Source organism: Stegastes partitus, unplaced genomic scaffold (assembly GCF_000690725.1).
Source record: "Stegastes partitus isolate 25-593 unplaced genomic scaffold, Stegastes_partitus-1.0.2 Scaffold1170, whole genome shotgun sequence".
Taxonomy (NCBI): Eukaryota; Metazoa; Chordata; class Actinopteri; family Pomacentridae; genus Stegastes; species Stegastes partitus.
This window is the reverse complement of record NW_007578901.1, coordinates 16,915-31,126: the sequence shown is the minus strand read 5'-3', so window position 1 is coordinate 31,126 and position 14,212 is coordinate 16,915.

Here is a 14,212-nt window from a genome sequence, read left to right as displayed (position 1 = left end):
ACATCTTGGTTTTGTGAGACACCTGCTACATGTGGACAAGGCCTGATTCAAAATGTGCTAAAAGTAGACCACAGAAACAGAATGTTTCCAGAGATTTCCATTTCCAGATGGTCCTTGAACTACTCATCTGTGACACAATGCAAGTTTTTATCTGTTAGAGACCACATCAGCTTCTTCTGTAGCTGTAAAGGTTTTGATGGTAACTGCTAAAAGTTACCTACAGAATACCTGACAACACACCGAGCTGGCGTGTATGAAGTTGACCCCACAGTGAGATGTTTATGAACTGCAGTAGCTTGATTGTGATCAGCAGTTTAATTGTCAGCTCGTTTGAATGTCTTGGACAGAGGTGTGAAATGACTCCGTATGAATCATTCTGTCAATAAGCGATGATGTGATCTGAGTGATTCACACTGGAAGCTCTGCGTGTGACGATCACCAGCCAATCAGCTGCTGCAGCTTTCAGTAGCACTAGCTTAAAGCTGCATGACTGGAGTTTTGGTTGTTTCTTAGGGAATTACAAAACAAGCCAACGCTTCTGCAGCCCTCACAGCGACCGTGGGATCATTTAGGCAAACAGCTTCACATTCAGCAGACAGGAAACAAGATTCAACGCTTTAAGGTATCCGTGATGTCCAGTGTCTTCTCTTCTTTGCACAGATTTGGTCCTTAACTTGTTCATTTTATCTGCTGTTTGTTGCTCGTTTCCCTGAAGATCCATAAAACCAATTTGTTGGCCCAATTAAATGATTAAACAACGAGAAACAAAGCAGCTGTCAGATCTCCACCATGTCCACGCTGCACTTAGTCTAACACACACTGAACTTTTTAAACTTTGTTCAGAAACTTGAATTTCTTTTCTGCATTTTTCACTTTAAAATGTAAACTTTTGTTTCAATTTCATGCTTCGCTGCTTTATAAAATGATGTGAGGAGCAAAACACATCCAGCAGCTGCAGAGAACTAACATCAGTTCTGCATCTTTACCGTTAATACGCCTCCTTTAGAGGACTGTATGGTTCTGTTGTGTTGTTTTGACAATAAAATCAGAGAAATGAAGATTTATTGTAAGATTCAGGCAACAAACTGCAGACAAAGTGTAGAATATAAGAGAATACACCTCTGTCACAGTAACGGAAATGAAAATGCTTTTGATTTTAGTTTATATTCACCGTCATGATGTGAAATATTTGAGGTTCAGGAGTCTAAAAAGATCTGAGTAAACACACTGCTGGTAATCAGTCTGATGTTTGTGAGAAATAAAATCAAAATATTACAATAGTTTTAGGATGTTTTGCTGCTGAAATGAAAGATGCACGGTGCAGTAATGTAGTTTGCGTACGTTAATATTGTAATTTGAAGCCCAAAGAAGCAGGTTTTTGATTCCAAACTAGCAGATAAGTTCATGGACGGTAGCTGTCAAGTGCCTCTATTGTGTCTCTACTGTTTTAAAATGAAATTTTAATGTGTCCTGCAAAAACACTAAGTGTCATATCGCATCCAGACTAATCTGATCTAATGGAGACGACGACGGCACATTGATGTGACGCCCGACCTCGCCGTCCACGTGTCACCAGGTCCGCTTTGTCCTCCACGCGAGTCCTTGGTGTGAAGGGAAAGGAGAGTTGGCCTGTTGTCTAATCTAATCGTGAGCAGCTTGGAGTATTTTTAGAAAAACGGCACACGCTCTGCGTTTAATTGCACTCCTGACCGTCGAGAAGAACCCGTGAAACCCAGAGCAGAATCAAATTAATCAGTCGATCTCCTGACAGGCGGACACACAAAGTTTCACCAGCGTCTTGACTTCTAAAACTTTGCGCTAATTGCAGGGTTGACGTGAGTCGATCGGGCTGCGCGTCTGAGCGTCATTAGAGCCGGACGGATGCGAGCGGACTTGAGTAATGTGTATGTACAACTTCATGCCTGGGGCCACTATTTGCGTCCATCTACTGCATTTCAGAGCCACAGCTGACGCGGTCGGACCAGATAACCGTGACATACGTGGATCAAACGAGCCTAACGAGCAGCGTGCTCGGCCTCGTATGGCAGCATCTGAATGTAAAGTTTATGTAGAAAGTTGGTCGAACATTCAAGTCTGCTGCACAAGAAGTGGTGATGTTCCAGATAACATCTCGTTTTCCTGGATTCATTTACTAGAGCTTCAAGTCTTAATTCTGTTTTCTTCTCCTCCTTTACTTTTTTTTGCTTTTTAAAGTTTAATGACAGATTTACAGGAGCAGCTGTAAATAAATATCAAAAAATACTGTAAAATAATCATGTGCATTCATACTTAACTGGGAAAATCTCTAAAATAATAGTTGAATGTATTGACCGTTTTTCAGTCCTTAATATAAATAATTTTTTTTCTCAAATGATGGAAAATATTTGTTAAATTATACTTTTTTTGCAGATTTAGACACAGAAAAAAAATAGAATAATTTTACAGTCAAATACTGCAAAAGAACAAATTGCCATTCCCATGATTTACAGTTTTGGATGTTTGTTTGTTTTTGTTGTTGTTGTGTAAAATAGCACTTTCTTTCTGTGATTTTTTTAAACAATCTTATTATTATTTTTATTGTTATTATTATATTTTATTTACCAAAACAGAATAATCTCTTAAATCTGTATACAACCTTTTTTTTTTTTAACATTACAAATATCTGTAAATATTTCTTTTGTTTTGCTGATTTAAATAATCTTAAAGAACCTATTGATTGATTGAAGATGTTTGAGGTGGACATTTTCAATTAACATGTAAATTAACACTTTGCTTTCCTGTAATTTTTGCTAAATATTATCTGTAATTTAACAAAACAGGGAAAATCTGTTAAATCTGTATAAATGTTCTTTTTTCTTTTTTTTTCTAACATAGCAACTATCTTTTTTGTAATTGTATTTTATTTTGTTCTGATTTAAATCTTACAGTCAAACACCATAAAATAATGAATCATTCAGGTGGACATTATTTACAATTTTGGCTTTTTTTTTGTACAATTAAAATGTAAATTAACACTTAATTATCTATAATTTAACAAAACAGGGAGAATCTATAACTATTTAGTGAAGAAACTGTTCTAGAAATGACAAAATAAAAGTGTCTTCTGTAGTTCTTTAGCTGAGCATAAATGAGGTGCAGTCAGAGCGTTCTGCAGCGTCTTCACGCTTTGTCATTTTCTCTAGTCTTTGTTTTTGTTCACTTCTGGGACACAAGCTCGTATTAATGCTGATTTATGAAAGCTAATGCACTGATATATACATTTTCATATCTCCAGACGATGCAAACTCAACGTGTATATCTGATGACGCCTGCAGAAACACTCCCGTATGAACCCCACAGCACAATGTTTGCATTTCATTCCACAATAGGCTGCGCGTCTATTTATTGAGTTCACCCTTCAGTGGTTCTGCAGACTCAATCCGACGTGTGTTTTTTGAATCCTGCGGTCGGCGATCAGCCTCCGCGGCCCTGCGCGACTTTCCAGGAGCAGCGGGGCGTCCGGCCTCCGCTCACCGGCTCATCTTCACAGCGAGCCGCGCAGAGGGAAAAAAAAACTTTTTATGGTTGAGTAGCTGCTCCATTTAATCAAATCTCAAGCTTGTTCATAAAAAGCTGCAGCGCTGTGGGGTTTTAGGTAGCACTCTGGAAAATGAGAGGGGGGAAAAAGCCTCAACTTGATATGACAAATCTTTGAAATGCTTACCTTTCCCACTGCCATAACAAATCTGTAATCCTCTGTTGGCCCAGATTGTGTGACAGCAGAGTTAATCAACATTTTGACCACTCATACCTCCGAGCACGCTGCAGGTGAACCGACACGGCGGCATACGTGATCGCTCTGAACCCAGAACACGCGTGTTCCTGCAGAAACTGTCCGTCTACCGGGCTTATGCAGCGTCACGGCTTTAATGTAGTCCAACAGGTACCAGGTGTGTCTTAGCCGACAGTTTCTACAGCAGAGTATGAGGTTTACTGCGTTTATACTTTACATCAACTGTAGTTTGTGTCTCCTTTTTGTCATGTTGTCTCATTTGTGTTGTTTTGTGTCTCTTTTTTGTTGGTGTCTCAGTGTTCGGTGTCTCATTTGTGTTGTTTTTGGTCGAGTTTGTATTGTTTGGTGTCGTTTTGTGCCTAATTTGTGTCTCACTTGTTTTGTTCTGTGTCTCATTTTTGTCATTTTGTGTTTTTTTTGTGTCGTTTTGTGATGCTTTATTTCTCATTTTTGTCATTTTGTGTCTCACTTGTTTTGTTTTGTGTCTCATTTAAGACGTGTTGTGAGGTTTTCTTTCTCGTTTTAGTCATTTTGTGTCTCACTTGTTTTGTGTCTCGTTTGTGTTGTTTTGTCTTTTTTTGTTGATGTCTCAGTGTTGTTCAGTGTCTCATTTGTGAGTCTGTATTGTTTGGTGTTGTTTTGTGCCTGATTTGTGTCGTTTTGTGATGTTTTATTTCTAATTTTTGTCTTTTTGTGTCTCGTCTCTGTTGTTTTTGGTCGAGTCTGTATTGTTTGGTATTACTTTGTGCCTAATTTGTGTCGTTTTGTGTCTTGTTTGTCATTTTGTGTCTTGTTTTTGTGTCGTTTTGTGATGTTTTATTTCTAATTTTCATCTTTTTGTGTCTCATGGTAGAGCTGGGTGTCGTCCGCATAGCAATGAAACTGAATGTTTTATTTACTGAATATTTGGCCAAGGGGGAGAAGATAAATCATGAAGAGGGTGGGACCGAGAACAGAGCCTTGGGGAACACCAGAGGACAGGGGAGTTGGCCAGGGTCTAAAAGTTTTTAACCGAATAAACTGAGTGCGGCCTGAGAGATGTGATAAGAACCGGACTGGAACTGTTCACAGGTTATTGCAGGGTAGGTGGAGTGGAGTCGAGAGGCAAGTGTATTTTCCAGGATTTTGGAGATGACAGATGGACAGTAACATACACGAGCAGCTGGTTCTTGTGTAGGCGGAGAAACCCAAGGCGGAGGCACACGTGTAATTAGCCGTACAATGTATACGTCTAGGATGCAGTAACACAGTAAAGCCTGGATACCGTCAGATTAATGCTGCAGAGAGTCGGGTTGCCTCCCTTCAATAGAGGCCCGTTATGCAACTGCTACATGGAAACCAGCGGCTGGTTTAAACTTACACCGCGGCTGTAATCCCAGGTTAATAACCACCGTCGTCAGATGAAGCCGTGGACGTTGTGGAAAATGGGAGGCGACAAACAGGCTTTTTTTGAAAAACACGGCGGCGTGCAGCGATTAGGATGTTTAACGCGGTCCGGTTAGTTGGTCGACGAAAGGGGCAAATGGTCCAGTCGACTGACGAATGCAGTTTACAGCGATAACGGCGGCAGATAAGATAAAGATAAAGATAAACTTGATTTAGCATTAACTTCACACTGAGGCCAACGGGAGCATATTATCAGATGACTACGGTTAGCTAGATAGCTAATTAAGCTAACAAAGCCCCATCATTGGTTGAAAACACCAATTTTTAAAAATGTTTGCAGCTGACTTTGTTTTTAATGAGCATTTAGTAGCTGTGGACAAGACACTGTGCTTAAAGACTGAAGCTAAAGCTAACAAATCCAGAGCAAAAAGTCCACGTGATCAAACCCTAACCCTTTAACAGACTGATGAAGCTGCAAAGTGTCATATCCCATGCATAAAATCAGCTCTAGTTGGGTTAAAGTTAGCTGGACAAGCTAATGTTAGCTGGACAAACTGACACTAGGACACGTTTCAACATCTTGTTTCAACACACATCTGAGCAGGTGTGTGAATCAACTGGAACTCCATTAGTTCCTCTGTAGCCTCTATGATCTCTGACGTGAAAACTCCTCTGATTTGTCTTGTGTGCATTCACACATTTAAAGAACAGTCTATTCCTTTAAATGTGCAAATAAAAAGGAAGTCCTTCAGCTAGTTTAGCACATGTAAGCTGTGTAACATACAGCTACACACATTTTTTATACTCCCGTGAGACAATATTTCACAAAACTGGCGACACACCAGGCAGGACAGCCTCCTCACTTATTTGTTGCATCGCCTCACCGGTCCTGTATTTGTTGCGCTGTTCTCCGTGCACAAACAGTGGACGGCTAAAAATGATCAGACTAGCCTCTTTCCGATGGCTGCAGAGCGGAGTTTGAACGTTGAACACCAGGGGGCGTAGTCCGTAAATTACAGACACCAAACACAGCTGAGTAGAAACAAGGCATTCATGCAAGCGATCAGCTGACCCAACAGAACCAGCACTAATGTCACCTGGTTAGAACACATCTTTGTCTATCTGGAAGCAGCTAATCGACACAAACCGGTGAGCCGTCCGGAACTCTTAGAGCCGTTCGTCGGTGATTTTACGAGAAGGTGGACTAAGCGAGGCTCGTTTTGAAAAAAGCACAACAATCATCATAAATACTGGCCCGGTGACAGCAGCTGGGCCGGCCTGTTGTGTGTGTTGGCAGCAGCCGGCCGACGGCCCTTTATCAGGCCTGATTAATGGACCGGCAGGACAGACGAGCGGAGACACATTCCAGCCTCATGAAGTCCCCCCTCCGGTTTCTTTTTCTTTTTCTTTTTTTTCTGCTGTTGTTTCCCGTTGCTTTGGTTACTTCAGAGGAAGATTTTATCAGCGAGGCATCTACAAGCAGATTATTTACGGCGATTACTTAAAACAGGACATTTAAGATTGTTTTCCCAAACGAGCACACATTAGCGTGTTGTTTCAGGCCGCCTCGTTTTGCTTGATGGATGATTTTTCCACAAAATTCTTACATTTATGAAAAGAAAGTCCATCAGCATCAGTGGGAAAACTGTGAGAGCAGGAAGAAGGTTTCTGCTCAAATTCTGAACCGGCAATAATGCGCATAAAGTCACATTTGGATGTTTATTTTGCATTGATTGTGTATAAACTATGAGCTATGAACTGCACATGAGATGAGATTCCTGTACACAGATAAAGACACAACAGGCAGCTGGACAGCCACTCCTACGGTAAAAAAAACTCAACAGAAGATGTAAATATCTTTAGACCCATAGAGGCTTTGTCAGGCCACTAATGCTGAATTACACCAAAAATGATTCATTTTAAATCTGATTAAATCATAATTTAAGTTTCAATTATGCTGCACCAAGCTTTAAACTTAGCTTAAAATAACCTGCAAACCATCTTCAAAAACCAAATTGCACCATTTTTCTGCAAAAACAGAAAGAATCATCAGATTTTCAACCTTCTGGCTGAACTAATCATGTGTGACATGCGGTTCTGTAGGAAAATTAGGAAATCTCAGCTAGAAATTGTGATATTTAATCAAAATAAGCTGTTTCCATGAACCAGAGTCGGTAAAAAAAAATAAAAATCTGTTGTTTTCTGCGCCCTGCGATGGACTGGCGACCTGTCCAGGGTGTCCCCTGCCTTCGCCCTAAGCCGGCTGGGATAGGCTCCAGCCCCCCCGCGACCCTAATGAGGATTAAGCGGTGTATAGGAAATGGATGGATGGATGTTGTTTTCTGCACAACTGTTTCCATTGTTGGTAACATCTGGTGGTTTTTTTGTATTATTATAACCTAAATATTCAAAGAAATTCAACTTCTGTTCTGTTTTTTATGATTCTAATGTGTCATTCTGCACAGAAGACATTTCTCAGCTCTCTCTGCTCCTTCACGGTTCTTCTGTGTGTCCAGGATTTTATAGGTTTCAGTGAAAAATGAACCTCAGTGAGTGAAAACGAGACAAATGACACCCAGAAGCTGCTTCGCGTTGATGTTTTATAAAGATTAAATTCCAGCCTCTATTAGTTTTTACTAGATTAAATTTCCTTAAATGCGATCCATAATAAACTTTAACCTTGATCAGTTTTTTAACGGTTGCCGTTCTGAGATGGATCGAGCAGAGAAACCAGCTTCTAAGGAAAGTTAAGGGACGCTTAGAGATGATGCTGCTGAATTTCTCTCCAGATCTGAAGAGAGGATTGTACAAACTGTCAAACATGGCACCAGTGCTGCAAGTTTTGGTTTAGCTGAGAGGTCATGGACGTTTCTACAAAGGTGGACAGGAGCTCGTTGGGCTTAAACAACTCCAGAGACGACTAAAGTGTTAGTTTCTCTCCAGCGTGGGCAGACAGTCAATAGTTTCCCCCTTTTCTCTTAGACTAATTAGCTCCAGACAGCTTGCAAAGCTATTAAATTTAAATTGGCTTATTGCAATTAATTTAGATTTACTTTTAATTTTGCTGCAGATACATTTTAAATCTGGATTTCCACATTTTGACTCTGGTCTTGCCCGAGTCTGATTAGAGCTAATCTGAGGTTAATTCATCTCGGTTGGTGCAATGCAGCCTGAGCAGTGGTATCCCTTTAACGCTACCCTACAGAGATGACTTTGACCTACTGAGCGGCGTTTTGATGTACGAGCTCCTTTTGTTTGCGTCGGTCACATGCGTGAAGACACACACGAGCATGTGAGCGATGCATCGCGCAGTCCTGCAAATGGCTTCGCACTATTCTGCTGCTCGGCAGGTGGGCCGAAGTGGAGAGAGGAGGAGGAATGAAGGCAGCAGACTGGGATGTCAGCGATTCAAAAGAGGCTTCATGAGGAAAGACGTGCATTCAGCTGGTTTCTGTAGGCCTCAGACACTTTATGTAGTCACTGTGTAAATATTAAGTCTGATGGCTTCACCGCAACATTTTAAGGACATGAGAACAATCAGAACGCGTTGTTCAACAGTGACAATATGACTGAGAGAAACAATATCAGGTCGTTATGCAGCTCCTGTGTGTTTCTGCTTTAATCCTCTGATTTCTAAAACCCACCGGCGGGTTTCAAAGGCTTGTTATGTTTTTTTAAATCACAAAAACTCCACCTTCTATCCAGAAACTGTAAAAGCAGAAAAAATCTGTGGATTTTCTGCTTTCCGACGGTCTTTGAACAACTCATCTGTCACCCGCTGCCCCATCTGGAAGATTAACCAAATCTGAGCTGAAAATTGATTTTATTCTACGTGTTTCATTTAAACATTTGCTCTAAAATACACCATTTGAATTAAAGAGATTCTGCACAAATTCTGGCCTTCTTGGTACAAACTAAGATTAATTAATGACTCAGCTGTGACCAACAGTCAGAAGACAAAAGTTCAGAGAGTATTTGGACTGAACTGCAGGCTGTGTACACAAAGAGCAGACAAGTCAAGAAACAAATTAAAAATGTAAATAGTAAAACATCTCTCCATGGAGCCGCCTTATTCCCAGCGTTGGTAACACCTGCTGCTTAGAAAAATGTTGCACATGTTGATTATATTTTTTTTTTTTCACTTTTTGCAAAATGAAAAATGATTTTAAACAATAATTTCTAGCATGCTAACAGTGTCACACTTTCTGTTGCAGTGAAAAACTGAACGTCACAGAAAAATGACGAAACTGTTTCACTACTAACGAACACGGCTGAATATCCTCAGTAAATAAAGACAGATGTCTTCATACACGTGTTTACAGAAGCAGTTGGACATAAAAATGCAACCATAATATTAGTTTAGATAAGACGCTATAACTGTAAGAAATTAAAGTTTTATTTCTCCTGCTGCTCCCACTAAAATATTTTCCTGTAAACTTAATAAAAATCTTTTCTGCTTCTTCAGCCATGAAGAAATAACCTCAAATGTATTTACTTATTTAAGTTTATTTACTTTTGCTGTGTTTTATTGTGCATGCTGATGTCGCAGTGATGATAAAATATCCGATTTATCGTAAGAACTAGAACGAAAAACACGGCTTTCCTCAGAAATTCTAAATTTACATGAAGGTTTTAAGAATCCCGGCTTCTGGATCATATTAGAGGCTGTGCTGCTGTTTAATGATCTCATTATGTGCTGATAGATGTTGACTGCATTAAGTGATAATAAAGGAGAAGAATTATTAGCAGCACCTCAAAAGGAAGCGAGAACTGAGCACGTTTTGAACTTTATCACAGAGTTGTACTTCATTGGTTTCAGCTCGTTGTACCTGATAAACTCACAATCTCCGGATTATAGTTGGAATACCTGTTTTATCCGCCTCTCGCCCCCCAGCGTATTCTGGGATGGAGTCCAGCCCCGGGTGACCCTGAGCGGCCATCAGCGGATGCAGGAGATGGATGGATGTCTTGGCTGCAGGTAGGAGTCATTTTCTGAGCAGCTAAATGAGCCATTTGTCAGCAGGGTCAGCCGTGACTGTGACCTCCGGTTGTCAGCACAATTTGGCTTCTGTTATGCAGAGCGCGTTGTTTCGATCCGGACGCTCTCGTAAAGTGTGAACCGCAAGATGTCGGGAACGGATGCCAAAGTGGAAACTACCAGGAAAAAACCTGGAGAATCAGTGGGTTTCTCTTCATCGGGGCTGTTTTAAGTGAAGCTGGTTCTGCTTTTAGCCTTTTTATGAGCATCACAGTGATGTGAGAGGCTGCGTGACCGACAGGTAGACCTGCCTCTGATCAAACACCATCTTTATATATTTTATCATTGAAGGGAGTGTTTTCCTGTCTGAGCATCAGGATTTTTAGCACAAAAAGGCTGCAAACTCCAGCATAATGAGCTGCTTTTTAACAGTAGTTTTAGTTTTAAACTTGTGATTTTGAACCGGTTGGACTCCACATAATTCAGAAAATACTGTCAAACTACACCTTTCAGGACACGGGGTACCTGACAGACCAATCAAAGCCCTCTCATGTCACAAGTATGCTCCAGAGACCCATTTCTACAGTTTAGTTAAATCTGTGGCTGCAAGAGTTTAAAACAAACCTGATTTTACTGCGTCAGATGAACCTGTTCAGCTGTTTGATGGCTTGTGTTGACATAATGGAACAGTGTGTGTAATTCAAACTCAGATTTCTGCATTAGTTGATTTAAAACTGAAGCCGAGTTGACGTGACTTCATGAAACCGGCTGGAAAACAACATTTTTCATCACCTTGAGGTCAGGATTTGAGCAACCTAATCTTTTAAAATGTGTCGACTTATGAACCTGTGTTCACAGTGATGGGATATTAAGAAGATAACAATTTAAAAACTATATTTTGAACAGCGTGGGAATGTATTTTATGTGCTAGTTGTTTTTATGCAGCGTTTATGTGATATTTATCAGCTCTTTTATTGCTCTTTTGCACAGATGAGGACTGAACTTTCAATTTCGTCGTATATATACACGACAAAACAGATATATTGATTGACTGGTAATACTAATTGGAAATGTTTGTATAAATAATCAACTTAAAGACCTGTTTTTATGTGATCAGTCATTAAGCAGGTGGTAATTAACAGTACTTTTGATTACATGTAGTTTGTTGGTTGAACATAATTTCAGGAGAAGTTCTCATAACTCAATAAAATCAACGCAAACTGTTGCTCTCTGCTGCTGCTGCTGCTTTTCAGGAAATGAGAAGTTTGCTTTGTAACGTGACTAATTTTGTGTGTTTTGAATTGAATCAAACAGCGAGTTAAAACAAGACCTGAGTCACACAAGAAAAAAGGAACTAGCAGGACACGAACCTGGGTCTGCTGGGTCACAATCGGTATCGGTTTTATTTCCACAGGGGTTTTTACATACGAGGAATCTGACGTTGTGATTCGTGGCGCAACATTAAACGTTGACAAATTTTTAAAGATGCGTAAAAAGGTTTGAAAAGAAGCGTTTGAAGGCCAATAAACAGCAAGTGGTGCAAATCCAGGGAATCTGTCGTCATAAAAAGTAAAAGAAACACGAACAATGTGCAAATTTAGCTTCAACTTGACACGTCCGTGATGCCGAAGCCTCCCTCAGACCGCAGCAGATTTGACAAAACGTGCTTATTTGATGCTCTGGGAGTGAGAACAGGTTGAAATTACACACTGATCAGAGACGCTCCGACATCCTAGAAACCAATCAGTGTATTTCTAACCCGGCGTTGAGCCCTGCCCCAGTTTCACAGCGTATCTGGACGGAGACATTTCAGCTATTCTGTGTGATCTCGTCCTATGTGAAGATTTACTTTTTTAAACGACAACTTTTTGCTCGGATCTTGTCCAATAAAATGTCATCAGACTTCCATAAATAATAAAAAGTAATGATCAGAGCCAAGATTGTCCTGTTAACTGCACATTTCTGATGTTCATTTAATCATCTAAATATACGATCTTGGGGGCATCAGAAAAATGAAAGATTCTCACGAGTGACATTATTAACAGTGTGTTTTAATGCAGAGAAGCACAAATGAGCCTTTAAAATACACATTTTGCAAATGTAGGTAGGAAGTTATCTGGTGAAAGCTGTAATGATTCAGAATACGTCAGAAAAACCAGCAAACAGACTTTTGGAATATTTGGTGTGTAAGTCTAAAAGTGCATATTTATCTTAGGTTAGTGTGAGTGGCAGCGCTAAGTGGCTAATGCTACGCTACTTTATAAAAGACAGGCCAGGTTTGAGCTTGATGAATGACAGTTTGCCTGCACAGGTTTCCTGTTAAATGACGCTTCAGATGCTGACTCAGTGTCGCCACTTCCAGTTGAATTTGAGACGTTTTGTGTGTTTGTTTTGTTGTTTTATCCTATTGTGCCCAACCAGCCAATCAAAACTTGTTCTTTTAAGACTTTTTTTATTGACTAATGTTTGGGCAACCATAATAATAATAATAATAATCTGTTTTTTAGAAGTGAATTATGTTTTGTAGCACAAGAATTGATAAAAATGTGCCGTCCACGTCTGTAGAGGCTCTGACAACTCTCCATGCTCCACCTGGACGACTTTTAAGACGCTGGTTGATTTATTCGTCACAGTTTAGCTCAAACATGTTCCATAGTACATCACAAACAAAAGAACCAGCAACTATTGCAGCAACCTGTTGCCTCAGTGGTCAAAAGCTGTTTACCTTCCAGCTGGAACATCTGACCAGACAAAGATCGGCTCCTACTTAAACAACTGAGCACAAACTGGCTCCGTCCAAATTCCTGCTCTTAGGGTTGCATGTAATCTAACAAATTCACAATTATTTAAACAACTAACCTGATAAACAGAAAGCCTTGGAGCTGTCTGGGCACTTTCCCACGTTGTCTTGGTTTTTTTCTATATAGTACAAATGTGACTTCATCCTACAGCCTGTGATTCACTATTGTTTGTGCTGCGAACCAGAATGGAGGCTTGTAAACAACATTTATCAATGAGCGCTTCGTCCACGGGAGTACGACGCTGCAGCGATACCTCGAAGAGCGGCGACTTATTAACATCGTCAGTGAATCTGTCACTTGCCATCAAATCAATCATTAGTTACTCATTTAGTTCATATTAACCATAAATGAAGACAAAAGAACGTCACTGTTTCCCTCCAGTTTTTCTGTGAACCAACAGGTTAGAAAAAAAGCAGAATTCTTCCTGTTGTGATGTTTTAAGAGCGGAAACAATCTTCACACTTGAAAGATAAAAGCAGCAAACGTCCCTTTAGCGGATCAGACGACTGTCACCTGATGACGGCTCACTTTCTGTTGATCAACTTGTTTGTGCTCCGTTCCTCCTGCTGTTACGTAACCCAGCCTGACACCGTGTACCACACACTCCCTTTCTTTTCCACCTCTCCTCTGCGTCCTTTGACAGCCGCGGAATACCTTTTGAGAAATAACCATAAATAACTCTCACTTTGTCACATGGCCCGACCATATGGTTTAAATCTGCACTACAAAGACTCGGCCTGCACGTGACGACGGGGCGCCGTGAACAGTCACAATCACTGAGCCTCTGTGGCTCCCGATGATACAGCCGGGTTTTTTCTTTCTTTCTTTCTTTCTTTCTTCACAGCCAGCTCAGCGGCTACAGAATATGCCTGACCCACACGCTTTTTTTTTTTTGCATGAAAAATATTCAGTTTTTTTTGCACCTCTCGCCATAAGCCACATTATGTAAGTGCTAAGTGTGAGGTATCAGGAGGAGCTGGCTCCGAGCCACGCCGCTGCTGTGGATGTGTTTGTCTGTGGGTGCAGGTGGTGAAAATATCTTGTATGAATAGTTCCTCTGAGGATATAAACACACAATGCAATGAATTATCAGATGCGGTGATTGTGTGCGCTGAGAGGCTCTGACGGAGCGACAGGCTGCAGGGCTTTACTTCAACAACACAAACGTCTACAGACTGTGACTTGAGTTTTGCTCCTACAGGTGCAAACATACTTGTGGGTATTTAACATCTTGTGGTGCGTTTGATCAGCACTCAAAACACCGCAAAGCACGAC